General features: G+C 39.2%; 1 protein-coding gene across 1 annotated transcript in view; it reads left to right on the top strand.

Moving 5' to 3' along the window:
• Positions 1 to 5,301: 5,301 nt before the first annotated feature.
• The window catches only part of LOC124777736, a 102,243-nt gene continuing 87,677 nt past the window's right edge, over positions 5,302 to 19,867 (top strand). Inside the window, exon 1 of the mRNA XM_047253235.1 lies at positions 5,302 to 5,365. The gene's annotated coding sequence lies outside the window, so the exon portion shown is untranslated. The remainder of the gene's footprint in view (positions 5,366 to 19,867) is intronic.

The following is a 19,867-nucleotide window of genomic DNA, read 5'->3' as shown; positions in this document are numbered from 1 at the left end:
AAAAATAACACAGCATATAATTCGCGAAGTACCAATATCAAATGCCTATTAGGGCTACTACAAGCAAAAGGTTTTATGTTAGCTAATAGTTTCAAATTTCATTTACACGCTCCAGTTTCTCAAGCATGGGATCGAAAAGCTGTAGTACGAAATTTTTGTATAAATTTGGAATCGTCATGTTGTTCCATATACTTTGCGCGCTGTCCCCGTTTCTTCTCCTTCCTCGTTCTAACAAACAATTTTGTCATCACTAATTCTCTAGCTATTTCTGCCATTTTTAAAACTTATTCTCCGGTTAACTTGACTAACCCTTCCAGAATCAACGTTTTAGTTACCCCGCGTTTATTCTCCGGTTGGGCGTTATTACGCGTTCGCACAACGCGTTTTCCGCGCTATTCCGATAACTGAGCTTAAGCGGCTGCTAACCGGGGACTGTACAACTGGCCCTTAGTAGTGTAGCGATCTGGCAAAAATTTTCTGTCAAAAAAATTTTATTTTCTTGGCTACACCGAGAAGAAAATATGTAAACTTTGTCACATGTTATTCCGTTTCTTATGTGTTATTCCCCCCCATGAACCATGGACCTTGCCGTTGGTGGGGAGGCTTGCGTGCCTCAGCGATACAGATAGCCGTACCGTAGGTGCAACCACAACGGAGGGGTATCTGCTGAGAGGCCAGACAAACGTGTGGTTCCTGAAGAGGGGCAGCAGCCTTTTCAGTAGTTGCAAGGGCAACAGTCTGGATGATTGACTGATCTGGCCTTGTAACAATAACCAAAACGGCCTTGCTGTACTGGTACTGCGAACGGCTGAAAGCAAGGGGAAACTACAGCCGTAATTTTCCCCGAGGGCATGCAGCTTTACTGTACGATTACATGATGATGGCGTCCTCTTGGGTAAAATATTCCGGAGGTAAAATAGTCCCCCATTCGGATCTCCGGGCGGGGACTACTCAAGAGGATGTCGTTATCAGCAGAAAGAAAACTGGCGTTCTACGGATCGGAGCGTGGAATGTCAGATCCCTTAATCGGGCAGGTAGGTTAGAAAATTTAAAAAGGGAAATGGATAGGTTGAAGTTAGATATAGTGGGAATTAGTGAAGTTCGGTGGCAGGAGGAACAAGACTTCTGGTCAGGTGACTACAGGGTTATAAACACAAAATCAAATAGGGGTAATGCAGGAGTAGGTTTAATAATGAATAGGAAAATAGGAATGCGGGTAAGCTACTACAAACAGCATAGTGAACGCATTATTGTGGCCAAGATAGATACGAAGCCCACACCTACTACAGTAGTACAAGTTTATATGCCAACTAGCTCTGCAGATGACGAAGAAATTGAAGAAATGTATGATGAAATAAAAGAAATTATTCAGATTGTGAAGGGAGACGAAAATTTAATAGTCATGGGTGACTGGAATTCGAGTGTAGGAAAAGGGAGAGAAGGAAACATAGTAGGTGAATATGGACTGGGGGACAGAAATGAAAGAGGAAGCCGCCTGGTAGAATTTTGCACAGAGCACAACATAATCATAGCTAACACTTGGTTTAAGAATCATGAAAGAAGGTTGTATACATGGAAGAACCCTGGAGATACTAAAAGGTATCAGATAGATTATATAATGGTAAGACAGAGATTTAGGAACCAGGTTTTAAATTGTAAGACATTTCCAGGGGCAGATGTGGACTCTGACCACAATCTATTGGTTATGACCTGTAGATTAAAACTGAAGAAACTGCAAAAAGGTGGGAATTTAAGGAGATGGGACCTGGATAAACTAAAAGAACCAGAGGTTGTACAGAGATTCAGGGTGAGCATCAGGGAGCAATTGACAGGAATGGGGGAAATAAATACAGTAGAAGAAGAATGGGTAGCTTTGAGGGATGAAGTAGTGAAGGCAGCAGAGGATCAAGTAGGTAAAAAGACGAGGGCTAGTAGAAATCCTTGGGTAACAGAAGAAATATTGAATTTAATTGATGAAAGGAGAAAATATAAAAATGCAGTAAGTGAAGCAGGCAAAAAGGAACACAAACGTCTCAAAAATGAGATCGACAGGAAGTGCAAAATGGCTAAGCAGGGATGGCTAGAGGACAAATGTAAGGATGTAGAGGCCTATCTCACTAGGGGTAAGATAGATACCGCCTACAGGAAAATTAAAGAGACCTTTGGAGATAAGAGAACGACTTGTATGAATATCAAGAGCTCAGATGGAAACCCAGTTCTAAGCAAAGAAGGGAAAGCAGAAAGGTGGAAGGAGTATATAGAGGGTCTATACAAGGGCGATGTACTTGAGGACAATATTATGGAAATGGAAGAGGATGTAGATGAAGATGAAATGGGAGATATGATACTGCGTGAAGAGTTTGACAGAGCACTGAAAGACCTGAGTCGAAACAAGGCCCCCGGAGTAGACAATATTCCATTGGAACTACTGACGGCCGTGGGAGAGCCAGTCCTGACAAAACTCTACCATCTGGTGAGCAAGATGTATGAAACAGGCGAAATACCCTCAGACTTCAAGAAGAATATAAGAATTCCAATCCCAAAGAAAGCAGGTGTTGACAGATGTGAAAATTACCGAACTATCAGCTTAATAAGCCACAGCTGCAAAATACTAACACGAATTCTTTACAGACGAATGGAAAAACTAGTAGAAGCCAACCTCGGGGAAGATCAGTTTGGATTCCGTAGAAACACTGGAACACGTGAGGCAATACTGACCTTACGACTTATCTGAGAAGAAAGATTAAGGAAAGGCAAACCTACGTTTCTAGCATTTGTAGACTTAGAGAAAGCTTTTGACAATGTTTACTGGAATACTCTCTTTCAAATTCTAAAGGTGGCAGGGGTAAAATACAGGGAGCGAAAGGCTATTTACAATTTGTACAGAAACCAGATGGCAGTTATAAGAGTCGAGGGACATGAAAGGGAAGCAGTGGTTGGGAAGGGAGTAAGACAGGGTTGTAGCCTCTCCCCGATGTTGTTCAATCTGTATATTGAGCAAGCAGTAAAGGAAACAAAAGAAAAATTCGGAGTAGGTATTAAAATTCATAGAGATGAAATAAAAACTTTGAGGTTCGCCGATGACATTGTAATTCTGTCAGAGACAGCAAAGGACTTGGAAGAGCAGTTGAATGGAATGGACAGTGTCTTGAAAGGAGGATATAAGATGAACATCAACAAAAGCAAAACAAGGATAATGGAATGTAGTCTAATTAAGTCGGGTGATGCTGAGGGAATTAGATTAGGAAATGAGGCACTTAAAGTAGTAAAGGAGTTTTGCTATTTGGGGAGCAAAATAACTGATGATGGTCGAAGTAGAGAGGATATAAAATGTAGGCTGGCAATGGCAAGGAAAGCGTTTCTGAAGAAGAGAAATTTGTTAACATCCAGTATTGATTTAAGTGTCAGGAAGTCATTTCTGAAAGTATTTGTATGGAGTGTAGCCATGTATGGAAGTGAAACATGGACGATAAATAGTTTGGACAAGAAGAGAATAGAAGCTTTCGAAATGTGGTGCTACAGAAGAATGCTGAAGATTAGATGGGTAGATCACATAACTAATGAGGAAGTATTGAATAGGATTGGGGAGAAGAGAAGCTTGTGGCACAACTTGACCAGAAGAAGGGATCGGTTGGTAGGACATGTTCTGAGGCATCAAGGGATCACCAATTTAGTATTGGAGGGCAGCGTGGAGGGTAAAAATCGTAGAGGGAGACCAAGAGATGAATACACTAAGCAGATTCAGAAGGATGTAGGTTGCAGTAGGTACTGGGAGATGAAAAAGCTTGCACAGGGTAGAGTAGCATGGAGAGCTGCATCAAACCAGTCTTAGGACTGAAGACCACAACAACAACAACAACATGTGTTATTCCGTTTACTTCCACTCTGGTAGTCTCAATCTAAGGATTTCGCTAACAATTATAACAACGCCGATCGCTCGCACACCCAATAAAACACATAAGCAAGCAGCGATTGTCGTCCACCGTGCGTGTTTATTCGGCTCAGCTCGTATAGCCCCGTCTCCTTTTGTCTGCGGGAAAGTTTATTATTTATAGATGCGACGGGGACTCCCCTGGCAGAGGCATCACGTACATTACGCACGCATTCAAAAATCAACTTATGATTCGGTCAGAAATCAACTTAGACTTTGTTCAAAAATGTTCGAAAACCACCATGGTGTTTGAAAGTCAACGAATAATAGACAGCCAACGTGGGCTGGATGCTAGGCGCTTCGTGTCACAAGGTTCTTTTCTTCAAGAATATGAATTTAGCGCCCCCTGGAATTGCTGCTCGGGGCAGACACCCCGCTTTGCCCCTACTAGATCAGGGCCTGGGAATGTCTAGCAATGTAGACAGAGCATTTCTTGGGTTGACTTTAGCGCTGTGTACAATGAAAAGATAGAAAACAAGACGCTGGTCCAGGGAATGGTTGAAAGTTAGAGATAAATACATCGATGAAAACGCACCGAAGGAAATATTGAACTCAGACCTTGATGATTACATCAACTTCCTCCGCAAGTACAGTCACTCTTTTAGTAACTTTGTAGAACTACCTAGCAGTTACACTGAAAAAGGGGAACACAGTTATGCGAAATCTGGTGTCTTCTATTTGTTTCCCTAAGGAAAGTTCATTAAAAAATACACTTGGGAATTATATACGTCGTTCATGGAAGAATAGGAGATCATCGATTTTTTTATTATTTTTTTATTTTACGCACTCCCGCTTGCATGTTGTGTCTAGAATATTCATTTTCTTCTTCACGTATTCCTGCGTAATATAAGGCTGGGAAAGACGCAACACCTCTACCATTTCGGTTATTGCCAGTCCTCTTTTGTTTTTATCTTTGATCGTGTTTTCCACAATTGTGGAAACTCACAATACAATGAGATAAAATTGTAATAAAAAGTCTTTCTCGCTAAACATGCGCGACGAAACATTAGCAGAAACAGCGTCCGCCCTCTTCAAATCGACCATCAATCACAATGTCTTTCAGATACGTTAAACGAAATCTTTCAAAGACACACGCTGCCAAATAATTTGACAAAACTGATGAAGTCTGAACTAGGAATATTTTTCAAATTGTTTGATCGTTTATAGGGGTCTTTAGATACAGCATGAGTTAGGTGTGTTATTTACATGCAAGGAAAAAGTGGAGCCGCATCAGGTTTCGAGCCACGGCAGACAGTGACGTCACTCATCGGGGCGCATCGTATTTAGCTCTCTTCTGGCGTGGTCCACTGCGACGCACGGGCGGGAGTCCTGTGGAGGGGGCAAGGTCACTTACGTCGCCTCCCGCGTGAGTCTGCACGTGACCCTGTTCTTGTTCAGCGCCTTGGCGTGTCATCGTGCCTCTCTTGTTAAAAGGTAACTACAGTTCTGCTAGTCATTTCCTCTTTACTTCCGTACTGATTAAATTCCTATAAGTCTGCATCTCAAACACCTATGTGCTGTTCTGCATAGCGTGATACATACGGATGGAACAACTCTTCTTAGCGCCTTTGTGCTAGTGCTGTAACACTCATATCTTTCGCTCTGCTTGTTGAGCCGTGTGCCAACAATCGTCCTAAGACCCGGAGACCCTGCACTATTATAAATATGTTTCAATACGCTTCTTTTCACTAATCTAAAATCGTGTGGACAGTCGAGACCCGCGACGGCTTGCAGGTTCAGCATTACTCTACAGGGCACAGGTATTGCAGTAGACTAAGTGGAATACAGCCGGCTATACTTAATCCAGAAGTCTAAACGCTTCAGTCGAAACGGAGAATTCCATTTAACGCTCTGGAAGTGGGGGGAAAACGTGAAACCTCAAGGTCGAAAAGATGACCTCACCAGTAATTTGAAATCTCTTGTCTGTCGGGCTGCGATACAGCGCCACATGCAATCATCGAGCTACCAGTATGAATTGATCGGTCGAGTTGGTATGACTGTACGATAGTGTAAGGTGCTTTTCCACTACAGTCGCAGGTTCGGATCCTGCCTCGGGCATGGATGTGTGTGATGTCCTTAGGTTAGTTAGGTTTACGTAGTTCTAAGTTCTAGGGGACTGATGACCTGAGAAGTTAAGTCCCATAGTGCTCAGAATCATTTGAACCATTTGCTTTTCCACGCTCACCTAATCAGGTACAGGCCGTTGGCTAATCTTTACATAACCAAGAAAAAAATCGTTTTGAAAACGTATTTTGTTCAATTTTAGTTGTGCAAGTAAACACAGGGTCGACCTCTGTCCCTTTATATCGCGACCGCCACCATTACGGACCATCTTGTCCCGTTATCCCGACAAGACCCTATTTTGTCCTGATTTTGCAAAATACTATTACGAGCTCGCCCCAAGTACTGAAATAACACCATCTGTTAGCGCAACATGTAAATAAAGCCTCGGTTAATTTTATCTCAACAAGTTTATGTTGACGAGGTTGTCTCACAGATGTGTATCCTACATTGACGATGCAAGCAACTTCTAGATGTAGTGCTATAATTCGAGAAACTAGCAGACTTCTCCATTAGTAAGGGGTTGGAACTATTTAAGCAGCGCCACGCGAAAGAATCGAGCAGTTCCCATTGGAACAGCGATCTGCTAAGACCATTGTTTCGAAACGTAATGCGAACAAAGAGTGAAAGTTACTAATATCATAGATAGGGCATGAAGTGTACAGTGACTTGTACTTTGATGACTAAAGTGTTATTGTCTATTGTTTACCGTCTAATCAACTTATCATAGCTTACGAAAATGCCAAATGGTGGAAAGAGGAAGTTTCACTTTATGGAAGATTACTCCGAAGAGTGGTCTTTTGTCAGGAAAGGAACTACGGATCAGCTTATTAAGCTGTCAAGCATCATCAGTCCAATTCTCCTGACCGTACCGTAAATCTGAGTGCCGCGATGCATCATGATTCCAAAATCGCCGCAAAATAGTCTGTAGCTAGGACCAAAGCTGTAACGATTGTTAAAAATAAGTGTCCCAAAACAAGAAGTTTCATTTTACGGCATAGGCCCCGACACATCGAACCACAAGTCAGAAAAGGTATTTCCTTAAAATGTTCAGCACTTTACTGAATCTGACGGAATCCAACACAAGCTGTTGAAGTTTGATTCGCTGAATAACGAAACATCGGAGAAAACTGCAAAGTTTTGTCTAGACACTGTAAAACAACTGCGAATTCTATTAGATGAATTAACCGCTTTATATGGAGACAGTACCATGCCATTACTGGAGGGCTTCATTGACACGGCCAGCGGAATGTGTTTCACCAAATTAAAGAAGAACAAGGAAAAAATGTAGAATATTGAATGCCATGCCAATATTCTCCACAATGCTATATCAAGCGCTGCTGGAGTCTTTAACCACCGACGTTATAATAATGCTATGAAAACATTTATTTTTAATATACACGGTAAGGACAGAGAAGCTTAAAGTTTTCAGCTTTACGTTGATGTCAATCGTCAGACTCTTCTATCTCACCTAAAAACAAGATGGGGGCCGGTAATGCTCGCAGTTGAGAGAATTCCATTAAAACAAGGTTTGATACCGAAGACAGGCCATCTAAAAGAATTTCAGATTTTTTTCCAGTACTCCGATCACTGAAATTTACTTCATGTTTCTGCAGTCATATTTTGAAAAGAAATATAAAAATTTAGCAACAGATATCTGAATGAAAGGAAGACTACCAATTTTATTGGCATGCGAGCCAAGATGAATTCGAACAAATTAAAGAATGAGAACCCTAACCAAGAAATAATTAATTTAATGTCGAAATCTGAGGAAGAGAGAATGGCTTTCTATATCATAGCATTTGATTACTTAGAGAAATTGCCTGCTTCTTTTAATTAGTAGAAGGATGACGCTATATGAAACCCCAGATTGGGTGATGACTGAAAACACTGTTCTATACCTGACTGAAAATGGTGTGTCGGCTTTTAGTTGACAATTGTTTTCAGGAATATACGTATCTGAAGAGCTTTTTATAAACTAAGCGTGAGTCGGAAGAATGGAAGTCTAAACACTCTGTGGAAGAAAGATGGATTTACTTTCTTAAGGAAACTGAGAATCCAGACAGCAAATGCCAACTGCTAAAATTATGCGAGTATTTGTTTCCTATTCGCGCCCACAACGCCAACATGAAAGAAATAATCGAATGCTGCCAGGGACTGTGGAATTAGTCTTACACTGCCCGTTTAACTATCAGCTGGCTTGCATGGAGTTTTATAAATATATAAAAGGGAAAAAAGCCTCACTGAAAAAGGTGAAATCTTCTGGAAATGATGCACCAGCTACGTCAGACGTAACAAGTTCCATGCAGTTGTGCTCTAAATTTTTTACTTCGTTTCTACAACCCCATCTCAAAGTGTCCCAACGAAGTTCCAGATAGATATGGCAAATGTAAGTGAACATAAAAAAAGAGAAAGCACGAAACTGATGTAATACATCCATTAACGTGATAAGATGTGTTTTCCAAGGAAACAGCATGTCGTAGATGACATCAAATCTAATAGGGGAGAATAGCACAGAGTGAAACAAAAATTATAATTTTGATAATTTTGTGCAAATTACTTCTTACAGAAAAAACTTCGTATTTGTTTAAAAGAATAATTCCTTATCAATATTTTGGAATGAAACAAAAATAATTTGGCAACTAATTAACAAATGAACTTACAGTTTTAAAAATGTGCCGCAAGTGTTTTGCTGTGTACTACTCGCAGTACACTGTGAAACACTTATGATTTTTCGCATCATTAATGAACAGCCTATGTCACACATAGAACATTAATGCAATGTTAAATACGATTACAAACGTTTAAACTACAATTGGAGATGAAGAAGCTTGCGCAGGATAGAGCAGCATGGAGGGCTGCATCAAACCAAGTCACTGGACTGAATACCACAACAACAACAACAACAGGCTACAATACGTTTCCCTTCAGTGAACATCAAGTCTACCAAAACTGATTGGACGTAGAATATAATCTTTTGGTAGCCGTAGACAAAGCTGAAGTCAGAATCATTGCAGTGTCCTTATGTGATACACAAACTGTGCCTTCTGCTTCTGGCTACACAAAACCGTTTTTTTTCTTTTTTTCTTTTTTTTTTACTTTTGTATGGTATGAGACCATATATTCTTCATCACCACCTTCAACATTTTAGTTACTAAAAACATGTCATTTTACCAAAATATAATTGCTACTGACAAAATCCCAGTTCAAATCAAAAAGATTTTAGTATCCTGCCCACTCATCTAACATAGTGTGCCTAGGAAGCTGTTTCCTCAGATCGCTAGACAACAATTCAAGCAAATCGTATTAATGCAGTTTATTACAGTAAGATAAATTGATAGATTAGATTAGATTAGATTAGATTAATACTAGTTCCATGGATCATGAATACGATATTTCGTAATGATGTGGAATGAGTCGAATTTTCCAATACATGACATAATTAGGTTAATTTAACAACATACTTAAGTTAATATAACAACTTTATTTTTTTGTGTTTTTTGATTTTCTTTATTTTTTATTTTTATTTTTTTCAATATTTTTGTTTTTTTTCTTTTTTTTCTTAATTTATATTTAAAAATTCCTCTATGGAGTAGAAGGAGTTGTCATTCAGAAATTCTTTTAATTTCTTCTTAAATACTTGTTGGTTATCTGTCAGACTTTTGATACTATTTGGTAAGTGACCAAAGACTTTAGTGCCAGTATAATTCACCCCTTTCTGTGCCAAAGTTAGATTTAATCTTGAATAGTGAAGATCGTCCTTTCTCCTAGTATTGTAGTTATGCACACTGCTATTACTTTTGAATTGGGTTTGGTTGTTAATAACAAATTTCATAAGAGAGTATATATACTGAGAAGCTACTGTGAATATCCCTAGATCCTTAAATAAATGTCTGCAGGATGATCTTGGGTGGACTCCAGCTATTATTCTGATTACACGCTTTTGTGCAATAAATACTTTATTCCTCAGTGATGAATTACCCCAAAATATGATGCCATATGAAAGCAATGAGTGAAAATAGGCGTAGTAAGCTAATTTACTAAGATGTTTATCACCAAAATTTGCAATGACCCTTATTGCATAAGTAGCTGAACTCAAACGTTTCAGCAGATCATCAATGTGTTTCTTCCAATTTAATCTCTCATCAATGGACATACCTAAAAATTTGGAATATTCTACCTTAGCTATATGCTTCTGATTAAGGTCTATATTTATTAATGGCGTCATACCATTCACTGTACGGAACTGTATGTACTGTGTCTTATCAAAATTCAGTGAGAGTCCGTTTACAAGGAACCACTTAGTAATTTTCTGAAAGACAGTATTGACAATTTCATCAGTTAATTCTTGTTTCTCAGGTGTGATTACTATACTTGTATCATCAGCAAAGAGAAATAACTTTGCCTCTTCATGAATATAGAATGGCAAGTCATTAATATATAATAAGAACAACAAAGGACCCAAGACTGACCCTTGTGGAACCCCATTCTTGATAGTTCCCCAGTTTGAGGAATGTGCTGATCTTTGCATGTTACGAGAACTACTTATTTCAACTTTCTGCACTCTTCCAGTTAGGTACGAATTAAACCATTTGTGCACTGTCCCACTCGTGCCACAATACTTGAGCTTGTCTAGCAGAATTTCATGATTTACACAATCAAAAGCCTTTGAGAGATCACAAAAAATCCCAATGGGTGGTGTTCGGTTATTCAGATCATTCAAAATTTGACTGGTGAAAGCATATATGGCATTTTCTGTTGAAAAACCTTTCTGGAAACCAAACTGACATTTTGTTAGTACTTCATTTTTACAGATATGTGAAGCTACTCTTGAATACATTACTTTCTCAAAAATTTTGGATAAAGCTGTTAGAAGGGAGATTGGACGGTAATTGTTGACATCAGATCTATCCCCCTTTTTATGCAAGGGTATAACAATAGCATATTTCAGTCTATCAGGGAAAATGCCCTGTTCCAGAGAGCTATTACACAGGTGGCTGAGAATCTTACTTATCTGTTGAGAACAAGCTTTTAGTATTTTGCTGGAAATGCCATCAATTCCATGTGAGTTTTTGCTTTTAAGCAAGTTTATTATTTTCCTAATTTCAGAGGGAGAAGTGGGTGAGATTTCAATTGTATCAAATTGCATAGGTATGGCCTCTTCCATTAACAGCCTAGCATCTTCTAATGAACACCTGGATCCTACTATATCCACAACATTTAGAAAATGATTATTAAAAATATTTTCAACTTCTGACTTTTTGTTCGTAAAGTTTTCATTCAATTTGATGGTAATACTGTCTTCCTCTGCTCTTGGTTGACCTGTTTCTCTTTTAATAATATTCCAAATTGTTTTAATTTTATTATCAAAGTTGCTGATTTCAGACATGATACACATACTCCTGGATTTTTTTAATAACTTTTCTTAATATAACACAGTAGTTTTTATAATTTTTGATAGTTTCTGGGTCACTACTCTTTCTTGCTGTCAGATACATTTCCCTTTTCCGGTTACAAGATATTTTTATACCCTTAGTAAGCCATGGTTTGTTACAAGGTTTCTTACGAGTATATTTAACTATTTTCTTGGGGAAGCAGTTTTCAAATGCATTTACAAAAATGTCATGAAATAAATTATATTTTAAATTGGCATCAGGTTCACGGTACACCTCATCCCAGTCTAACTGCTGTAGGCTTTCCCTGAAATTTGCAATTGTTAAATTGTTGACTGAACGTACTACTTTGGAGGACTGTTTAGTATTGCTGAATGGAGCTATGTCATATATTGTAACTAGCTGTGCACCATGATCAGAAAGACCATTCTCAACAGGCTGAGCATTTATCTGGTTAAACTTATCTTGGTCTATAAAGAAGTTATCTATCAGTGAGCTGCTGTCCTTTACCACCTGAGTAGGAAAATCAATAACGGGTGTCAAATTGAAAGAACGAAGTAATACTTCAAGGTCATTTTTCCTATTACCCTCTTTCAGAGAATCTACATTGAAGTCCCCACAAATAATAATTTGCTTCCCCCTGTCTGACAGATAGCACAACAAGGAGTCCAAATTTTTCAGAAATAGATGAAAATTTCCTGATGGGGACCTATATACAGTTACAATTATAAATGTGCCTTTATTTAATTTAAGCTCACAGGCACATGCTTCTATATGTTTCTCTACACAAAACTTTTTTGTTTCTATACTTTTTGCACAATGATAACTTTTGACATATATGGCAACTCCTCCTTTCTCCATATTTTCTCTCATTACATGTGCAGAGAGCTTATAACCACTTACATTTACCTTATCCATATCAGTAACAATGTGATGCTCAGACAGGCATAGTATATCTATTTCATTCTCAGCTTCTAAATCTTCCAAACAAACCAGAAGCTCATCTACTTTATTCTTTAAACTCCCAATATTTTGATGAAATATACTTACATTATTTTTAATTATACTTTTATGAGAACCTTTCCTTATTCTAACATTTGCAGTACTCTCCTGTCTGAGTTTCTCATTGTGCTTAGGCCTAGTTCCTATACCAGTGGTCACATGGTGTTCAGAGAGGCAGATTATGTCAATTGGGTTGGGTGACTTTAGTTCATCAATGCAATTACCTAGGACTGAGATACAACTTGGTGGAGATAAAATTTCTGGTGATTGATGAAAATTTATAATTGATAGCTGTGATTGGTGATCCAATGTGCTAGAATTGTGCTGTTGAATTTCTTCCCTAAACTGAAGATTTGTTTCAATCCTGACCTCTCGTAGAACTTGACATCTTTCTGTCTTACCTATCCTAAAAAAGGTGCTGCTCCAACACGTGTAACCACTGGTATTTTACCATTCATGGCAGTGCCTCCCCCCCTTAAATTTCCTGCTATTACCCCAGCCAATTTTCCCTTCCCTTTCCTGTTGAGATGTAGGCCGTGCCTGGTATAGTCCCACCTACTGAGATAATCAACAGGAACCACACCAATATGAGCCCCCGCACCCGACACAAGCAGCCGTTCCAACTCCAAATTAACTCTCCCAACAGAAGAGTTCAAATGAGGCCGGTCATGGCGTCTCAGGACAGATACAAATTCAACATTGGTGTGTCTCGATGCCGACGCAATCTTTACCAGGTCACACTCTATACTGTACCCAGGATCTCTGTCGATGCTGTTCCCTGACCCTCCCACAATAACCACGGTGTCTTCCCTGGTAAATCCTTTACAGAGTGAACCTAAATCCTCTGTCACCTGATCCAGACTAGCACTTGGTTTGAAAAAATTTGTGACCTGGTATTCTGGTCCTAATTCCTCCTGCAGAAGTTGGCCTACACCTCTGGCATGAGAACTGCCGAACAACAAAACTTTCTTCCTTTTCGATGACTTTCCTACATTCTTTTTCAATTTCCTATTGAAAGTTTGTTGTGTCCTGTCTACACCTACCTCTGCTTGAGGCTCATCAGTTTCTAACTGAAGCAACAGGTCAAACTTATTTTTGACATTCACCACAAAACTGTCAGACTTAGTTCTAGGCCTGTTCCTTCTGCTACCTGTTGCCACTTCCCACCTCTCTTTGCCCTTCTCCCTCCTTAACCTGTCCAGATCTTCCCTAGCCTGATCTAGCTCAGCCTGAAGGGCAGCAATTTTCCTCTCCTGTTCCACTATCTTCCTATCTCTGCTGCAAATCCTACATAACCACTGATGAGTCTGATCCACTTTCCCAACACCCACGCCACTGCAGTCCCCCCAGTGAAAAAAACTACTGCATCCATCACACCAAACCCCGGAACTAACAATTCTACGGCAAGTCAGGCACTTCTCACTCATGGCAAAAATAATACTTTAGCTAGAATAAATCAATTAAATTACCGAAAATCAAAAAAAGACGTTACAAGAATTAAGCCTATTCACAAATGTATATAAGCAAGTTTCTGATTTAAAATTCCGCTGGTTTTCTGAGATCTGTATTAAAACAACGAAGGTATACGCTATTTATTATATATTTCACTCGATGGAATGAAAAAAGGGCAATTAAACGAGATACTTTAACTTTGATTCTCCAAAAACGTTACGAGAATAGGCCTATAAACAAATGTATATAGGCAAGTCTCTGATATAAAGTTACGCTGTTTTTCTGAAATCTGTATTAAAACAATGAAGTTATACGCTATTTACGGTAGTTTACTTATTTGTTACCGAGAAACTAGTTAAATTACCTTGAAACAAGAAACAAACACGTTTACAAAATTTAAGCCTAAGCACGACTTCGCGAAGTTACGATCTTTTCGTGTTTCCTGAAAAAAATACGCAAATAAAAGTCAAACCTTTAACGGCAAGACTAAACGATGCACTAATGCACGTATTTAATTTGTTGTCGGTGTTAAACTAAATTATATTCCTGTCTAAATCACTTAACTTTCTGGAAATGGTTTCTGGCGTCACTTACTCGGCGGCCATCTTGGCGTATTCACAATGGTGTGTCGCAAGCAAGTGGCGACAGGCAAATAACCAGTGTCCTTCGATGTATACTATTTCAATGTAAGCAAAACAAAACACTTCATAAGTCACTGCTGTAGCCTTGTAAGACGGCTCGTCTGCCACTGCGGCCGCGCCTAAGCTGCGCGTCTCTTATATTCTCTTCATGTAGAGACCGCTCCTGTCTTGGTGTCGTCCTAGTCAGCGTACTATTGGCTGACATCTCACAGCCGACTCTGCTGTAACGTTCCAGACCGGCGCTGCCGTCACAAACATCTAGTGATGAACTGCCCTCAGACTCATCAGATGAGACATCTGTATTACCTCGTTCGTAACTTTCGCTTGAAACCCTTTTACTTACACGTTACTTAGTTTTCTGCTTGTTAGTCTCTTCGTACGTTTTCCTCTTTTTCTTTTAGCTTTACCCTTTTCCTCAAAGCTTTTTTTCTTCAATAGCCGACATCTCAGGTGTTGAAGTCAATATGATGCTTCTGGGATATGAGTGTCTAAATCGGAGGATCTTCTGGGAAGTTACGAAACTCGTTCGATGAGATATATGGGCTGCTGGTTCTAGACTTATCAGTGTATAAACTTCAACTGACTGCCTCAACATTTTGCATATCGTCTTTCTAAGTATTTGGAGGGGTTACTAATCACTTTGAATCCAATGGCTCTACTGGATTAGGCACACAATGAGAATTTAGAGAGTGGTCTGAAACTGCAGTCACAAGGAAATCCGACTCGTCGATGATCTTGCCATTCAGTGGCTACATTCCACATCTTCTGAAATCAGAAGTTGCATTTGTTGGTGTCATGCCTTAAGCAAGCTTTCACCAGCAAATTCCGCAACTTCAGAAATTGCCGTAGGCATCTGCGAGTCTACACTGTTTCACTATGTACTGTATGCAAGTGTTCAACTGTGTACTAAAGACACGATAAACCAAAAATATTTTTAAGTTTCATAACCTACGTATGTACCACATCTGAAACTGGCCGTTATATAGCTAATAGTGTATATAAGATCACAAAATAACAAATTCTTCTTACCTGTGAGTATTACGGAAAATATTAAGTTTATAAATAGATGCTCATTGTAATTCCTGACTACCAAAAGTACCGTGCTTTACTGTATAGTACTCTCCTCTACGCCTTTTCTCAAAATTTGCAGCAGCCTTTTCCTCCACTTCGATCACTATTAATATTGGTTATTTTTGTACATGTCCAACAGAATTTTCAAAGTCGTTTCGATTTTTTTTCTGATGTAGATTTTTGGTTTTCGTTTCATACCACAATATGGGGCAATAAATAACGTTTTTGTAAATTGTTCTAGCTTTTTTCATAACTCTTTGCATACACTGGAATTAATCATATGAGCATGAAATATTAGATCGTTGAATCAAAGAGTGGCAACCTTATTAATATTAATAACATAAAAGATATAATTTGCACGTACAGTTCAAAGTGATTACCCTTTAAATATGAAGGTAATCTATCTTAAAGATGCTAACTACGTAAGTAGTAATCATTTGAGGTATAATAAATTTTGTGTGCTTCTCGTCAAATTTAGTTCCTGGCGCACGACACGTTTTCAGACGCACGTAGCCAGTTATTAAAGAAATTCAACTTTCAGAATTTTGCCCCTTGGAAAATTTCTGCGGACGCCTATGGACGTGTTGATAGTAACTGAAACAATAGTGATCCTTGTGTTGTGTTAGCCCATTACAGGGGAATCCGCATTTTCATGTGGATTCCGAACCGCGGTGCTACTCGACAATTTCACTAAGACAAACAATCCAGAGGTGAATGAAGTGGTAAGTTGCAGGTAAAAATACTAGGAGCAACCAGAGATAGAACCGGAGACGTTTGGATCTGTAGTCTAGCACTTTACTATGGAGGTAATAAATTACAACACGTAAAAATAATCGTCTTTAGTTCTTTTCGACTCATGCTATCATTTTTAATTTCTCGATTTTATCCTGAACAGTTTTCTCAGTTGTAAGGAGTTTTTGGCAAGTCTTACCTTTTGTGGTTGGTTGGTTGGGTTAAAAGGAAGGGGAAGGGACCAGACTGCTTGGTCATCGGTCCCAACCTTTCGTGCTATTGGTTTGTGATGGCGTGGAGCTTGTGTAAGGCTGAAGCAGATCACCTGTAAGGCGCGAAATGGAGGAGTTACACCATCAGAGAGAAAGGCTGGCCAATATACTGTATCGGACAACCACTCATCCAAATAAAAATTTAGAAAGTATTGTAAAAGAGATGTGAATTTCATCCGTATCGCACAGAAAATATTTCTGTAGTGAACTTAAACAAGATGCAGTGCGGTACGATAATTCCGTACTTGTCACAACATGCGACATAGTTGTTTTCTAAGACTAATAAACTTTGCCTGTATCATCTTAACAACCACATCTTTATTCCACCCCCGTACTGCACTTAGGAGAAAATATTTGCCTATTATGCGTTGACCTTTCTAGAACACAAGTAGCGAACTCTACTAGAAAGTATAAAGTCTTCTAGACAGTAGAAACTCTTCATTGGGATAACCGTAGATGACATGCTTAACATGCCGGCATTAGTTCCTTGTTTCCAGTGTAGTGGATTGATGTTCGTCTTTTGCAGATACTATTTGATTGTGCTTTGTCAATGTCAGATTAATGCACAAACACACATAACAACAGCGAATCCATTGTAGCATGCCTGTACTCTTAATCTAAATCAGCCAGCAATATCTGACTTAATTCGATGGAACTCCATTAGTCTTTTGCTTGGTTTATTCATCTTATAACATCTTTCCAAGACACTATCGATTCCGCTCAAAAGATCCAAATTCATTGCTGTCTCTGGTAGAACTAACTCGTCGGCAAACCTTAAACTTTTAATTTTTCTCTCCCTGAATGCCGGCCGGTGTGGCCGTGCGGTTCTAAGCGCATCAGTTTGGAACCGCGTGACCGCTACGGTCGCAGGTTCGAATCCTGCCTCGGGCATGGATGTGTGTGATGTCCTTAGGTTAGTTAGGTTTAAGTAGTTTTAAGTTCTAGGGGACTGATGACCTCAATAGTTAAGTCTCATAGTGCTCAGAGCCATTTGAACCATTTTTTTTCTCCCTGAACTTTTAATCCCGTTTATCAGTATCTCCTTTGTTTGCGTTGTGATTGCTCAACGTACAGATTATTAAATAACTGTGGACATAGGCTAGACTCATGTCTCCGTCTCTTCTCAGTTACTACCTCTTTCCCATGTTCTTCGGCTCTGATCGCTACAGTCTGGTTTCAATACGTGTTGTAGATAACCAACCGCTCCTGTATTTTGTACCTGCAAAACGTCACAGCTGCAAACCTGTTATAAATATATTCTTCCCGTCTTTTAAAATGAGTCGTTCATTTCTTCGAAACCATAATTATTCTTCTCTCAAGTCCCCTTCTGCTTGTTTCTGCAGAAAATTCGTCTCAGTGTTTTACAACCATACTTAGTGAACGGTTGATTCATTAATGGTCACAACTGTCAGCACTTCCTTTTATTGGTGCTGGACTGCTACAAAATTCTCGAATCTGAGGGCATTTCGCCTGTCTCATACTTCGTGCGTGCAAGCAGTATAATTGATGAAGGAGGAGGAAAACGTAGTGGGCTGTGTCACTTGAATGCGAGCAGTCTCGGTCTTTGTCTTAAGTGATTTAGGAAAGTCAAGATGACGGGCTAGAAGTTGGACCTCATTACGTTCTGAAAGCGCCGCAGGTGAGATTCAACAACGAGGAGGATATCAACATAATGTGCCGCTTGACGTCGATGTTTAGATCTTAATGCTCTTGAAATTAAAGGTTTCATTTACACTGATGGAGGCAGGTAATGTTTGGAAAGACTTCTTTAGTGTCGATATTTTTGACCATAGTCTTGTACATCCATTTCAGACGTCTTGTCATTGTTATCACTGTTGACATGAACTTTACTGGTTAACCAAGAGCTTTAAGTCGTTACTCTCTTTTTTTAATACCTCGCAGAATACTGACTGACTAGTGCAACTAGTCTGTTCGCTGTTTCTTTGCCATAGTTGGGTATACACTGTACTACCGCTGTTGTTGGCACTGTAGATCAGAGGGCGGCAAGTAATATTAGCTGGGGTCCGGAAGTTTTGAAAATTTGTATCGAAAAAGAAACTCATATTCCTTACTAATTTTTGTTTTGATTTTCACTCACAAAATTTTATGAGATACGATAGATCGGCATGACTGTATTAAAAATCAGTGGAAGAAATTACATTTGCGGCCTTTAAGCCAGTTTTCTAAAGTTAGGTTCACGCAGGGAGCTTATGGGAAGAGTGTCTTTCGAGATGGATGGCCGTTAATCTTGAGCAATATTATTTCTGTAAAAAATCCGTTTTTGAAAATGAAGTTTCACTAATGTGTTTGGAGCCGAACTTAGCAGCTAGGTAAACAGCAAATTTTTTGCAAATTTCCAAATTTGTCTGTGACATGTTTAAAATTCTTTGGAGGATGTCTTAACGCAAGTCTGTTATCTGCATCTGGAGTAAAGGCTTTGAAAGACAGAACAACTTCGCAGCCACGTCGGTCCATTCTGCCGCTGTAGAATATTCAAAAGACGATTTTAGGAATCCCGGTAACTTCTCCAACGTTGCGAATTCTTGTAATCTTGCTGCAATCTCCTTGCTAACTGTAGTATCTGACATAGAATCTGAAAATACTGCAGTGTCTATTTCAGATTTATTTTTATATTCAAGAATTGTTGAAAATTGAATAAATTCTTGACTTGCAAAGTCTTTTTCAGATATGTATAGCTTGCAAAGGACAGAAGATACACATTTATCAGACAACGTACACATTTCCTTGTAGTTCGGTACTGAGCGCCTTTAAATGTTTGAGAATGACTTTGGAAAGGAAGACGTTACTAGGAACTCCACATGCTTCCTTGATTCTTGCAAGTTGCCGTAGAAGCAGGTCACTTCTTGTTTTATTTGCCAGAACGTTCAATCACTTGACCTGTATTTAGCAACGAACACTGTTGTGCTGCAGTAAGTCAGAAAGCGCCGAATCACACTCGGATAGAAACTCTGAACTGTCTGTGCTGAAGGGACCAAACTGTCCTTTACTTCTTTCAGAGTGGACTAAGTTTCCTGCAAAGGAGTGCCTGGTGAATTATGCACTAACGAGATAGTAGCCCAGGATCCTTATCCTTGATGCCCTGTGCTAGTCCCTTTCTTCGCCGATTATCGCTGGGGTCCCTTCCGTTGAAAGAGACACAATTTTATCAAAACTAATGTTTGATTTTGTCACGAAGTGATCAGAAGTGCTGAATAAATCTTCTTAGCGAATCTGTCCTTCAGACGGCAATATTGCTAGCAGTTCTTCCTTAAATGCGTCACTTTCAGTATCCAAAAATCGCCATTTGTTCTT

Source organism: Schistocerca piceifrons, chromosome 2, assembly GCF_021461385.2.
Source record: "Schistocerca piceifrons isolate TAMUIC-IGC-003096 chromosome 2, iqSchPice1.1, whole genome shotgun sequence".
Lineage (NCBI taxonomy): Eukaryota > Metazoa > Arthropoda > Insecta > Orthoptera > Acrididae > Schistocerca > Schistocerca piceifrons.
Note: the sequence above shows the minus strand (reverse complement) of the source record. Positions and strands in the feature narration are given on the sequence as shown.